Genomic DNA, 15232 nt, shown 5'->3' on the forward strand with positions numbered 1-15232 from the left:
GTTTAGTCAATTAATGAGATAATAGTAAAATAAATTAATGTGAACTTTTGAGTAACAGTATATTAAAATAAATATAAATAAAATAAAATAAATAAAAACCTAAATGAAAGAAGTAAAAAAATCAAGGAAGTCAATACCGTACCGGAGGCTGTACCGGTTTGGCCATCGATACGATATATTTCGGATACCGGTCAATACCGGTGTACCGTTTCGGGTTTACCGCAATTTTATATATTTAATATATGTATATATATATATACACACACACACACACACACACATAAACACATCCACACAGACAAATCAACACAGAGATACACAAACACACCCAATGTTTTTGTAATTGAGCAAAATTTTGTAATACTAAAATTATTTATAAGAAAAGTATTATTGCACACATAGTATTACACATAACCATACACTAACATTCACTATTCTATTTTCAAATAAAGCCAAAAAATTAAAGTGAGTTTGTAGTTATCTCAATGCTTCATTATAATAATTACACATGTTACCATTATTAAATATAATTTAACATAAACAAACATATAAGTACGATAATAAACAAAAACAAATAACAATACATTGTTATCAAAACTAAGAATAATATAAAATAGTAAAACATTAAAAGTGAAGTATAATAAAATATAAAATAAAATGTATTCTCAAAATAATAAAATAATACTACATGTGAGCTGTAAACCACAAGTATTGTTTGACATTGTGTATTCAGATATTTCACTTATGAGCAAATTGTGTTGTCTCATCAAATACCAAGCTTTTACATTTCTTTATCTTTCTTCTTTTACATTTAATCCTCTCCTTTCTTTCACCCGTCGTTGCAGCTTTAGTGCCCCTTTCTTTTTCTTTTTCTTTTTCCTTCCTTTCTTCACATCTATTGCTTCTTCTTTCTTTCTTTCTCTTCTTTTTTCATCTCTTTACACTGATGCTTTTGTGGGTTTTATTGTACTTTTTTATGGGTCTATTTGTTTTTGAATCAGTGGGTTTTGTTTGGGCTTATGCAGATGAGGGAGAGACGGCAGCCAGATTTTTGTTCATGGGTTGTGTGTTTGTGTGGTGGTTGGGTTGTGTGAGTTGGGTTTTTAAAGGTTGGGATCGTTGGGTTTGGGTTGTCGGTAGTGGTAGGAGGCGGAGTGGCTCCGACTCCGGCCAAGTGCAGTAGCTTTGGGTAAGTTCTGAAAATTCCTGAAAATTTTTCTTTGGGATTTCTCTATCTGATTCTTTACTTGGTATCCATTTACCGGCTGAAACAACCGGATTTTGCCGGTACGGCTGGTACGAGGCCGGTACGGCCGGTATTTTTTTCGGTACGAAATAAGGGGGTAATCTGTACCGGTGCACTAGTCGGTATGGTATATTCCGGCTGTACCGACCAGTACAGTATGGAATTGACTACCTTGAAAAAAATGCTAAATGCAAAATTAGAACGCTACTAATTGACAGGGTCTCATGCACTCTAGCATGAAGTCTCCGTTTATATATATATATATATATATTGATGAGTAAAAGAGTGAGACTCACTCACTTATACACAAATCACCCTAATACACACACTTCATCACATATGGACATGGCCAAGCAAAGAAAAGAAACAAGCAGTACGTGTTAGGACATATGTAGTTCACTTATTAAGAACATATGTCATTCTTTTATGTAATTGGCTAATCCTTTTGACAAAATGCACTCTACTTGTAATTGGGTAGTTCTAGGTGTGTTTAATACTTCAAGAAACAAGGTTTCAAGATCAAGTGTTGAAGTCATCAAGTCTGTCCAAGAAAAACAAGTTAATAGTGTAATTTCATTAAAGCTCGACACCTTCTCGACAACTATCTCGACAGTTGCATCTATCGAGCTTAAGAAAGCTATTCAAACCCGTAAGCTCGACACCTGCTCGACACCTTCTTAACACCTCTTATCTGTCGAGATTTAAGAAATTCAGAATTCTGATTTGATTTCTTGAGATCCGTGAATGTGTCTTTGGGCCTTCTTTTCTCCTAACTCTAGACATATAAAAGGATTTTTTTTAGGGCCGTCAAAGTGTTCACAAGTTGCACAAGCATTGAGAAAACTCTGTTGAAGCAAATTGTGACTGGAGACGAAGTTTTTGCCCTAGTTCATCTCTTCTGAAAAAGTTGTTGTGTATTTGCACCTTTAGGTTTTGTGACTAAGTATCTTCTTGATCTTCATCGTGTAGGATGAACTAAAGAACTTTGCAGTCAACCTCTCTTTCAGTTGGTGTTTGAAGTCGCATACTGGGATATGCACATTGGTTAGTCACGTACTTGGGAGCCGTGCATCAAAAGGGGGAACTATCACTACAGAACAAGTTCCAATTGGGTATTGGGGTAAGGGTTCAATTGTAAGTTGGTAAGGTACTTGGGATTCCTTTATTTGTAACTGCTTGTTGTGATAATAATGGAGTTTCGGGAGTGGTGACTTGAAATTCACTCGGTGGGGTTTTTGCCATAAGGGTTTTCTCCATTCGTAAATAAATCACCGTGTCATTTAATTTCTGCTACATATTTAGTTTATTGGTGATTTGTTTGTGCTTCCCCGCATTTGCATGATAAATTGATTAATTAGTAACTTGGCTAATTAATTAATTGATTTAATCATAAGGGGTCATTCAGTTTGTGACCTATCAAGTGGTATCAAAGCAGGCACACTATGATTAGGTTTAATCTTTGCTGTGTTGATCTATTGACCCCTGTTTGTCATGGATAGAGGATAATCATTAATCATACCTCCTTTATTTGATGGCACTAACTATGCATACTGGAAAGTATGCACGAGAGCTTTCTTGCAGTTTTTAGATGAAAAAGTGTGGCAAGTTGTAGAGATTGGCTAGACTAAGCCAAAGGAAGCACCGACCGATTGGGATGAAGCCAAGATCAAGGCGGCAAACTTCAACAGCAAGGCATTGAATGCGTTGTTCAGTGCGATCACTAATGAGGAGTTCAAGAAGATATCCTCAACTGAAACTACTAAGGAGGCGTGAACCATCCTTTAGACAACCTATGAAGGAACAAAGGCTGTCAAAGATTCAAAGTTTCAGAGGTTCACTACAAGCTTTGAAGAGATTAAGATGGAGGAGGATGAGTCGTTTGATGAGTTCTATGCCAAGCTCAAGGACATAGTGAACTCAGTTTTCAATCTTGGAGAAACTATTCCTAAACCCGAGATTGTGAGGAAAGTGCTCAAATATCTACCAAAGAGATTCCATGTTAAGATCACGGCGATAGAGGAATCAAAGGATATTGGCAAGATTCCTTTGACTAAGCTGGTTGGAAACTTGCAGACTTATGAGCTAGGGTTATCTAGGATTGACAAGTCGAGTAAAAGCAAGAGCATGGCCTTGAAGGCAAAGAGTAGTGATATAGATGAGTCTTCCGATGATGAAGATTCCAAGATGAAATTCTACATTACAAGGTAGTTCAAGAAGTTATGAAGGATGCCAATGGAAGGAGCTTCGACAAGGACCGTAGATAATCCAGTTCCTTTCAGTCTAAGGGGCAAGACAAAGGGAAAAAGGATACTAAGGATGGCGGTCAGTACACTATTTCTGCAAGACTAAAGTGCTTTGGATGTCATGGATTTGGTCACATGAAGCATAAATTCCCCACATATCTTAAGAGCATTGGGAAGAGTAAGGCATTTGCTGCAACCTTAAGTGACACTGAGTCTGAAGATGATTCCGACAACGAGGATGACGAAATCTAAAATGCCTTCACTGCCACAATCAATCCTAATGAAGGAATTGTTGATGAAGTGGAAGAAGAAGAAGAATTGGTGGATTCTAAGTGTAAGAAGATGGATGATCAAGATGATATCCATTCAGCTTATGAGAAACTATACAAGCTCTCTGAGAAGTACGAGAAACTATATAAGCTGGCCACCAAGAAGCTCAGTGATGTGGAACTTGATTGTGAAGAACTTTCCACAAAATTTTGATGAAGCAAATCAAACGATTGGTGCACTGAGGTTTGAGAACAATTTTTTGGCTAAGAAGACCAAGAAGCTTGAAGCGGAGCTATTTCAAGTTAGAGCCCAATTGGAGAGGACTTCAAGTGCAAAGCTTGATGAGATGCTCAGCAATCAGAAATCTGTTTCAGATCGAATAGGTTTAGGGTATGGTCTTTCTTCCTCTAATACTGCTTCTACTAGTGCTACTGTTTTTGTTTCTCCTGCTAATAATACTGAAATTGAAAACACTGATGTTAAAACTGAATTAGCAAGTGAGAACCTAGAGAATTGTAAATCTATCTTAGGAGCACCCCCTAAGTAGGATAAGAAAGATGTTAAAAACCCTAGGACTAAGAAGGCTAACTCTCAAAAGCCTAAACAGAAGAAGCAGCATCTTTGTCATCATTGTGGAGCTGCCGGTCATACTTGACCAAATTACTACAAGTGGCTAGCCACTCAACAGAGCAACGACATGATAGCATCTGGAAGCCAAAATCAGCTTCAATCCTCTCTTGCTCCTCTTGGAGATCTTCTGAAAACTCTCATGTTCCTTTCAAACTTGAACGGTTTCAATTCTTCCCCCTCACCGCAGGTTCAAGGGTTCAATCAAAGGAAAGGTTCTTCCAAAGTGTGGAAGAAAAAGGACTCTAAGTGATTTTATCACTTTCTTCTATCCTCTTATTTTTGTTTGTTGCATTACTTGTGTGTTTTGCATTTTTTTTTAGTCAGTCTAGTTTTATGCTATGCTTTGATAACATGTTTTTATTTGTTTATTTTCAGTTTTGTTTATTTTTGTTTTTGATGTACAAATTAAAAAAAAAAAATTGAAAAATTGAAAAATACAAAAACAATGTGTTATGTGTACATTGGTACTTGTGTACCTTGGGTGGCCATTGAAACAAAATTTTCTAAACTTTGTATCTTTTGTAACTTAGATAAGCATCTCTATGCATAACTAAGCAAGTGAGCTTTGTGGCTCTTATTTGTGATGAGTAAGATTAAGTCATCTCTTGAACATAACACTCATATCACTCTTTTTGACGGATAAGACTAGAAAATCCTAAGAGAAAGGCATAAATAACCATCTCATCACTGTTACCCGCCAATCATAATATGACACATGTATGCTTCGGCATAGCAAAAGTGCAATGTCTATGCTTAACATGTTGGGTATTTCTTTTCTCTCTCATATATGCCCCTGCATAATTATTTCTTTTCTCTCTCATATATGCCCATGCATGATATGCTTAAAAGAAAATATGCAAAGAAAATAAAAAGCAAAAAGATTAAAGTGCTTTAAATATAATTGCAAGCATGTTTTCTAGGAGATGTAGGAGTTATAGGATGTACCTCAAAGGTGATAGTCCCATCAAACAGTTATGATTGTGTGTGAGTTAAAGTTATTTTCTCATATCTCAGATCATTATAACATGTATACATATATGCAATCTTGCGATATTTTTCACACACAACACGCAATATTTTTTGCTACTCTTGATACATGTGCAGGTACAATGTGATTTGGCCATCACAAGTGTTTACATGTGCTAATGTATGCTCACTAAACTGCCTTGACTTCTTTTTGAAATATAAAATTGGTTAGACTTGTTTAATGTGTGTGTGTGTGTGTTTTTGAGGATTCATATGCTTAAAATGTTTGATGATAGATGATTTTGAGAGCTCAATATTTTTATTGGATCATTGGTTGAGGTTCATGTTGGATTGCATTCATATCTATGTTTTTCACTTCTCAAAAAACTATTTTCAAAAGCAAGCTCGACGCCTCCTCGATACCTCCTCGATACCTAGCTATCTGTCGAGCTTCTCAAGCTTTTCTTTATTGCAATCTCAATACCTCCTCGACACCTGGTGGATCGATTGAAAAAGTTTTTGTCTTCTCGATATCTTCTTGACACCTGGTCGATCGATCGAGCTTCTGTTCTTGGTTCTAGTGTTCATTCCTCAACACCTCATCGACAGCTTTAGCTGTCGACGTGCTTTTTCTCAACACCTTCCTCGACAGATGGGTCAACACCTCTCGATACCTTATCTGTCAAGAATTACTGAGGTTCCTATATAAGCCTCCTCTATGATCCGGTTCTCATTTTCTCAATCTCTCTCGATTTATCCGCACCTGTTCATCTCCCAAACCCAGTTTTCTCACTCAAAACCTTCAACCCACGTGATTTTCGGCCCTTCCTTGCTTCAAATCACTTGGTATGATCTCTTTTTCCTTCATTCTTCATGCATTTCATGTTTTGAATCTTAGGTTTTGGAGTTTTTGAAAATTTTTTGGGGTTTTTCAAAATTAATGAGTTTTTCTTGAAATTTTGGGATGTGTTTTCCTTTAAATGTGTTCAAAATGTCATACATTGCATCACATTTGCATTAGAATTGTATTTTCATGCATTTAGATGTGTGAACTATGTTTGTGTACTGGTAGGTTTGGATTGGGCCTATGCAATTTCTACCGAAACAATTTCATTTGAGGTACTTGCAATAGCAATTTCTGTTTGCCTCAATAACTCAGAGTCATTTGCAATGCCATATCTCTCCCCAAGTGTACTTATTGCATTGTACAATTCAAACATTGTTGGCCTTTGACAAGGAAAGTAGCTAAGACAGGTACATGCAATTCTAAGAAATTGACAGATTTCACCATCATATCATCGACCAATCAGAGATTTATCAATGACACTGTAGAGATCGGAAGAACTACTCAAAAGATGAGTAATCCAATTAGCCAAACTCCCATTCAAACTATTCGAAAAATTGTTGATTTGAATTGGTTCCTTCCCTATAATTAGCTCAATAAGAAGAATTCCAAAGTCATACACATCCTTTTTAACAAAACCCAACTCCCAAACACCACTGTCTACAAAAGAGCTATTACTTGAGTTAGAGTTATTTGAATCAATGAACATCATCCCTTCAGAACTAGATATTTTTGCCCCTCCAAAATTTGATATATTGGGCACAAAATTCTTATCTAGTAAAATAGAGTTTGAACTTAACTTAAGGTGCACTACTTTGAAATCCCACTTGTGGTGAAGCCATGCCAAGCCTCTTGCTATACCGATCACAATTTTAATCCTCAAAGGCCATTCGAAGATCTTGTCATTGCCTTCCTTTGCATGTAGCTAATCATAAAGATTGCCATTCGATATATATTGGTACACTAGAAGCTCTCCGTCCTTTCTCTGCAGAATCCTAAGAGAGGAATTATGTTATTTTGTCTCAATCTACCCAATGCCAATAGTTCACATATGAAGTTTTTTCAAATGATTGACAACCAAGCAATCTCTTAACTGCAAGGGGTGAACCATTTGGAAGCACTGCTTTGTACATGACCCCCATCTTTCCTAGCCCAATGGTGTTGTCTGTGCTGAAATTGTTTGTTGCCTCACTGAGTTCCATAAAGTTCATTTTAGTAACCATTCCCTCCAACTGAGAATTCTGCAAATCAATAATTTGCCACTCTAGATTAGTACAAATTTGAAGTTAAAAAAAAAATTATCAAATGGATGTTTATTAAGGGGCTGCATGATTGCATTATTATTTTTTTTTTTTCGTTGTTGGGGGGGGGGCGGGCTGTGGTGAGGAAAATTTGAAGTTAAAAAAAAAATTATCAAATGGATGTTTATTAAGGGGCTGCATGATTGCATTATTATTTTTTTTTTTTCGTTGTTGGGGGGGGGGCGGGCTGTGGTGAGGAAGAAACAAACCCTCTGTGATTTTCTTGCTAAAAAGGGAACCCCTGTTGTCTTTAGTTTAACACTTAACCCCTTAAGGTATTATTAATTGTGTAAACTGTTACACATTCATGAAAACAAACAGTAAGTTGTTAATGTTATTACAAGTTTCCTAGGGATAGTACAACATGAGGTTGTGTTACCGTCAAAATCCCTGCTGTTACACGATTTCATGTTTTGATGGAAAAACCTCATGGATTTTGTATATTTTTTCAAAAAATTGTAGAAACAAGGAATTGAAAGAAGTTTCTTGAGTTTATTAGAGTTAGATGAAGTACCTTTTTGGTCGCTTCTTGCAGGAGCCCCAGAGTTTGCGACTGATTAACTTGATCAGCTTCTTTTTCCTCGTTCTTACTAGTCCTCTCTTTTGACAGTCTTCTTCTTATCGCTTTTCTTGTCATTAATGCAAACCACACCACATAACCAACTACAAACCCACCTTTGAGAGAAAAGTCGAATTTCAATCCACGCTTTGGAGTTTTACAGGGTTTCAAAGGCCTCCCACAAAGTCCCTTGTTGTTAGCAAAGCTATCAGCCTGAAGATTACTGGCACTGCCAAAGTCAGGGACAACCCCTGACAACATATTTTCAGAAATACTGAAAATTTTAATACGACCAAGGAGGCCCAATTCAGGAGGGATTTCACCAGTTAGTTGGTTGTGGTCAAGTATAAGGACATTTAGATAACTGCAATTGACAGTGTTCTTCGGAATTTCCCCAGAAAATTTGTTGCCGGAGAGGTTGAGGCTTGAGAGAGACGGGACTAACTCTGCTATGTCAAATGGGAGGGGTCCTGAAAGTTCATTATCGGAGAGGTCTAATCCTGTTAGACTTGTGCAGTTTTTAATGCCCCGAGGGAACTGGGCCCCTGAGCGTCATGCTGTTGAGTCGGAGATTTAAGACATCTTCCCCAGAAGGGTGCCAGCATTCGACCCCAGTAAAGCTACAGATGAAACCTTCGGTATTGTCGTTGAAGTTCCGTGAATCCTTAAGGTAGCCGTTAGGGTTTCCAAGTGAATCTTTAATTGACTTCAAGCAGTCGACATCAGTCCCGAAGCCATTGCTTATTTCAAGAAATGATCGAGCAAAGATTATATGAAAAAGAGCACTCAACAATACTCTGGAATTAAGAGCCATGTAATTTGCTTCTTAGTGTATGCCAATAAAACGCAGACGTAAGAAGCGTTATATGTAACTACTTAGAAAGCGAAAAAGATAAGAGCAAAATAATTTCCAGGAAATTTAATTAGTTCTTGATTCTTCAAAAAACTGGTTTGGGGAACGTAATTGGCTGAGTATTACAAAGAGTAACAGTTGGCTTGTACTTTTCCAAGTCAAGCAGACGAAGGCTGCAAACGAAGTCAAGGGATTTAAAAGCGAGACAAAGAATGGGCGATTAGTATTGTACGGATAGTGGAAAGCTCTCTCTCTCTCTCTCTCTCTCTCTCCAACCTTTAATTATTTCTTGAAGTGAGAAAACATTTATTTATGTTTTGTTTTGGCAGTTGGGCAGCAGTTTATAAAAATAAAAATATATCAAATATCTAGACAGAGAATGTTCTTAATTTGTAGGTAACGTTTGCTTTTAGGAGTAATGTTATATGTACAAACTACTTTACAATATTTTTATAAAATATTAATATAGCCAACTATTTTGTAAATATCAATTTTTCTATTAACATTCATTAATAACGTGGTTGTTAATATAAATCATTTTGCAAGGTTTGTTGTCTTATGCCCTGTATCATACATATCAAGAAAAGAGTATTGGGCCTGTTGTGTTATTGTACTTGCCCTACACTCACACAGTCATATTGCTTGTACTATATAATACACACATAATGTGCCTATATAAAGCATTCCCTAGTACTAGTAGAGTTTTATATACAGTAATACACTCTTAAGACATACAGAATTCAGTCTTCAACACTCCCAAATGGGCATTATGTTTAACTCATTTTATAATTTATAATGGGTAAAATGAATGATCCTACAGTAAAATAGTTGGCTGTCTAATTTTTTGAAAACACATCATGTTTTCATAACACTATGCAAATGCAACACTATTACAAGTAGAAACTTCATAGTAAGATCACGTTCCGATACTTATCCGAACCGTTTGTGAAATTCAAAACTTTTGGGCTTTGTTTTTGCTTGGGCCTAAAAAATAAATGAGTAGGCTGAATTATGAAAGATTAATTCAAGGCTTTCGACCCCCCGAAAAAGAAAGGCCATTAGATATCTTTGGCATAAAAATAATAATAATAAATTATATTTTTTTTATAAGCATAGATTTTTTTTTTTTTTTACCTTAATTTAGTTTTTTAATACAAAAAAAAGGCTATTGCTATTGTGTTCATCCTTATCAGAAAATAATAATAATAAATTATATTTTTTTTATAAGCATAGATTTTTTTTTTTTTTTACCTTAATTTAGTTTTTTAATACAAAAAAAAGGCTATTGCTATTGTGTTCATCCTTATCAGAATTTATGCACAAATTAAATTTTCATTATTTTTAACAATTTTTCTTTGATTTTTTTTTTAATTTCTATTTTGTGTTGGTTTAAATGAATTTTTTTTCAAGCTTTCAGAGGATGAACTTTAGAAAAGATGTTCAACTTTTATATGCCAAGCATTGACTGTAAGTCTTGTATATGGAACAAATCAAGACAATAAATTAAGAATATGGTCCATTTTGGTCAGGCTTAGCCTGATTTGTCTAGAGATCAATTTTCTCCTGCCAAAAGTCCAACTTATTTTAGGTGGAAATTTCATTGATTAATACTTGTATACAAAATTCAAGGATCATTAAATTGGAATAGGCCCCTTACTAACCTAACCAATTAGAATATGGTGAAATTTCTTCCCATCCACACTAAAGGTTGTGTACACTCCAAATTTTTTCTGCATCTCATAATTATGCATTGTGGAAAGGTGTCATCCAAGTCCAACATGAGTGAGAGTTGTAGTTGAGACTATGGCCCAGAAGCTTTACTATTCAATACTTCACGAGAAAAATTAAACACCCATTTGATGTAACAAGAGACTATGGAATTTGACACCATATACACTAGGATTTGTTCTTGATGTTATGAAATTGTTGTAGGTACTAAAAACTTTAGTTTTATTAGTTTACAAGTCATGTTCTTTATGCGTGAAAAGTTTACAATAGAAAACTTTTATGTTTCTACAATATATGTTTTGGAGAGAAAATTGTTAGCTCCCTCATCCCATTGGGACCCTCCTATATATACCAAGGAAAAATGGTCCAATATTCCTGAGTGTGACTTAGTTACATGGAATTTTTGTGCAATTGCGCCTAGATTTATTTTAAAATTTTAATTATAATTTTAAACTCTAATTTGGTGATTTTTATTTGATTTTTGTGGTTTGCTTTTGAAAACATCACATTTTTAAGGAATAATTTTTACTTTTACACAATAAATAAAATAAATTGATATAAATACGTTCATATCTAAATACACAATAAATAAGTAATGAAATGAACATAAGCCCTAAACAATTATCATGAATCATGAGTCTTATAAAGCCAATGCAAGTTCCCATCTGAACAATAAACCATATATACTTTTTCAAAAGCACAAAGAAAAAAGGGGAAGCTAGTCTAACTTTGTTGTTTAGATGGACCGCGTTGAAAGTTGAAGGACTTTGGTTGGCTTCGTGGGAATTGGGAGATTGTTGGAGACCTGGGAGTACTGGTCATTGAAGAAACTACGAAATCATATGCAAAGACTATTTCAGCTAGAAACATCATAGCAAGATCATGTTCCGATACCCATCCGAACCGATTGTGAAATTCAAATCTTTTGGGCTTTGTTTTTTATTTGGGCCTAAATAATGAATGACTAGGCTGAGTTATGAAAGATTAAGTCAAGGCTTTGACCCAGGAAAGCAGCCCATTAGATATCTTTGGCATAAAAAAAAAAATAATAATAATAATAATAAGAGTGTTTGGTCTAGTAATGGATTATCAGACCCATCGAAATATTAAGGAAGAATAATCAGTCTAAAATAACCCTATAATTTTGTTAATGATGTTTTTTTGTTAAAGGCAAAAATAAAGTGAGAAGTCTTATAATTTAATGGCATGATTTGATCTCATTTATAAGGAGAATTTGAGTTAAATCCTCTACCTCTCTTATTGTAACAATTGAATAAAAAAAGTTAAAAGAGTAATTTAATGTTTTTCAAGATTAAGTGAAATACTTGTATTATTGAAATACACATTTCTCCAATTGAGAATTTAAGATAAAAACACTCAAAAGCGAATATATTACAAGAAAACAATAATTTAAAACTCAATATTAAAAAATCTCCTAACACATGTCAGCCACACTTTGTATTTGAGTTATCATCATTAAAATAAAAAAAAAATAAAAAATAAAAACCATTTTAAGTTTAACAGGGGATTCTAACCCTATATGTTTATTAAAAATATTTAAGAAGTATTTCATTTTAGGGACATCTTGTCCTATTAAAATATTCCAATCCAAAGTAGCTACGAATCATTATATATTCATCGACTAAACCTAACGACAGTGACAATGCAATCTAGTGGGAGCAAAGGCAGGAATTTTTTTGTAGTGACTTGTCCTGCATAGACTAGTATCACTATTTACTAGTATAATTGACATTTGAGAAAGAAATATTTAAACTTTGAATGTCTTCGTTATCAATAGAAAGATGGGAAAAAAATACTGCATTTATTAGCACATGATTTAGTTTGTTGGGCCTTCGTTTGTTACTGAAGTGAGCCTAAGCCCATCCACAAACTCTCAGATGTAATGTTGCTGGGCTCTGTAGCAGATGGACACGGATATAGGCCTATGTAAAATGTTCCCCTCCCCCTTATTAGCTGCTTTTGTTTTTTTTCATCTTCCATCCAAGCATGATTTATATTATCAACAATTTTTTGTCAGACTCAGATAAATTACAGAGGTTGGTGTTATGTCATTGGTATTATATATGGTAGCTTGTATCCAGAGTGATGTACAAGATTTTTATTCATAACAAATTTCATAGCATTATAAATTTAGTATTAAGCATTTTTTTTTTCCAAGAATCAAATGAGTAATGTAGTTGTTGTAAGAGAGCTCAAATAAATTGTTTGTAGAATAAAACAATAAGTAAACAATAATGCATTAAAAGGTTTTAAGATGCATAATTGTAGTAAATAATTTGTTTTAAAAAAACTTAATTAAATAGATTATATTAAACATGTATGTCGCTATTGTAATCAAATTTATGAATTAAAACATTCTAAAAAAAATTAACACTTAATACAAATTACAAATTAAATGGGTATAAAGCTATTATAATCAAAACCATATTATTATTTGTTAGGTTTTAAACCCCTTAAAACAACAATTGGATTAACCTAGTTTATTTAGCCAAGTGATTAACTTAGTCAAATTATGCAAATCTAGGTTAACACAATCATATAATCATATCAAGATATAAAACAGTGGAAATATAAAAATACAAAGATATGATCACTTAGGAAAACCAAACCGGTAAAAAACTTGGGGAGGATTTGACCTAGCTATACTCAAGGTAAACTTGAATCCATTATTTTGAAAGAATCGAAATTCATACAAAATGACTTACAAGCACCCACGCTTGACTTGCTAATACTACCCACCAGTAGAATTTACTGACACGACCACGTGCAAGTTCCGAATCCACGGACTCCTTCTTTTTTGGATTCTCCACAAGATACAAGCACTTTTGTTTCTTTAAGTTCCAATGGCAGCAACTGAGTTGATCATCAAGATGTTGAAGTAATCTCTACGTTGAAAACCCTAAGTTTATGTGAAGGAAAGCTCTTCAAGGATCTTACAAGAGATTCACACAAACTGCAAATATAAGCAACAAGAGCATCTAGAGCTGCTCTAAAAACGTGGCTAGGGTTTCCTTTAAATAGTGGGAGAAATAGATCTGAAACCCTAATCCTTAATGGGTTTGGGCTGAGTTGGGAAATTCTGCAAAAAAACGTTCTGTCCGAGATTCAATCGATTGAGTCTAATTTTCGATCGATCGAGCCAGGCCGAAAGTCACTAATACTTCTGCAGCCACTCGATTCCAACTTTACATAAAACGCTCACACTTTGAGTAAGTCTAAACAAGACTAACAACCTGTTTTGATCATGATTTGCCAACAATACATATTAGAGTTCTAAATACATAAAATCCTAAGTCTTTAGAACCTAACAAACTCCTCCTTTGGCAATCCGTGACAAAACACAAATTAAAAGGTCAAAGTTTACAAATAAAAGCTCTTTCCAAAAATAATGCTCATAACACAAATTCAATCTTAACTACTATCCATCAGTTGCAAGTATAGACAGCAGCTTAATTAAATCAACCTATATATTTATGAAACATTAAACAAAATGCATAAACGCATGTGTGACAGAAAAACAGTAAATCAACAAATAAATTCTTAACTTCACAAAACACAAAACAAAGACATATATCATGAATAACTCATAAATATAAAATCAATGAGCAGTGAACAAGAAACAAAAATAAAAACATAAGTAAATTAACTCTCCCCCTAAGGTAGATACAACAAAAAGTTTTTATTTATATTCTCCCCTTTCAAAAATAATTTCAACCCCCCCTAAACAAGACAAACATGATTCCCGTAAATCAATAATTTCTCCCCCTTTTTGTCACGTATTGACAAAGACAATTCATACAAAGAGTAAACAATCATCATACGCAATAAATGATAAGAGAAAATAGAGAATCAAGGGGACACAAACCACTTCAACTCTATAGAAAATAGAGACAATTCCCCCTATGAACAACAAAGGTTTAAAAAAAAAAAAAAATCCTTCTATAAAAATAGGAAAAACAAAACAAGTTTTCGGAAAAAAACAGTTTTGGGGAAACTTTAGGAGGTGGGAAAAATAAAAACATACAAACCAAAGTTAAAAACTAAGGTGAGGATACACATGAAAAAAGAAAATTCTCTCTTTCAATAAATGCAAACTTGACACTATGTGACCCATAAACAGTTGCATGAATAGAGAAAAATATTTGCACATTGATTATCTATCATATCTCTTAAGAAAAATATTTTCTGCAGTTTACACATAAGAAATAGCATATACTAGAATGTACAAAACTCAAAAATTAATCAATCAATTTTTAAATCAAGTTGAGTACCCAATTTAGCAAAGTATATGCATGCTATGTGTGAAAACAATGAGAAATATAACTGCAAAACTGCAAGATGGATACAATAATCAATGTAATGCATGTGAATCCTAAACACAAATTATGCATGAAAAAAATATCATGATGCATGCTCTAATGTAGTGAAACTAAGTTCAATATAAGTTCAAATTCACAAAATTTGCTTGAGTATAGAGTTTCTAATAAAACTCCAAAAATTTAAAACCACTTGTTAAGTTTTTAGGAAAAATTTGACCAATTGATCATCACACAAGCTAGAATACAGAATAT

The 15232-nt window shown here is 34.1% G+C and overlaps 1 pseudogene; it reads right to left on the reverse strand.

Moving 5' to 3' along the window:
* Positions 1 to 6650: 6650 nt before the first annotated feature.
* LOC112033498 (probably inactive leucine-rich repeat receptor-like protein kinase At5g48380) lies at positions 6651 to 8873 on the reverse strand (annotated as a pseudogene).
* Between the last annotated feature and the right edge of the window lie 6359 nt (positions 8874 to 15232).

This window comes from Quercus suber, unplaced genomic scaffold (genome assembly GCF_002906115.3).
Source record: "Quercus suber isolate HL8 unplaced genomic scaffold, Cork oak 2.0 scaffold_238, whole genome shotgun sequence".
NCBI classification, from domain to species: Eukaryota; Viridiplantae; Streptophyta; class Magnoliopsida; order Fagales; family Fagaceae; genus Quercus; species Quercus suber.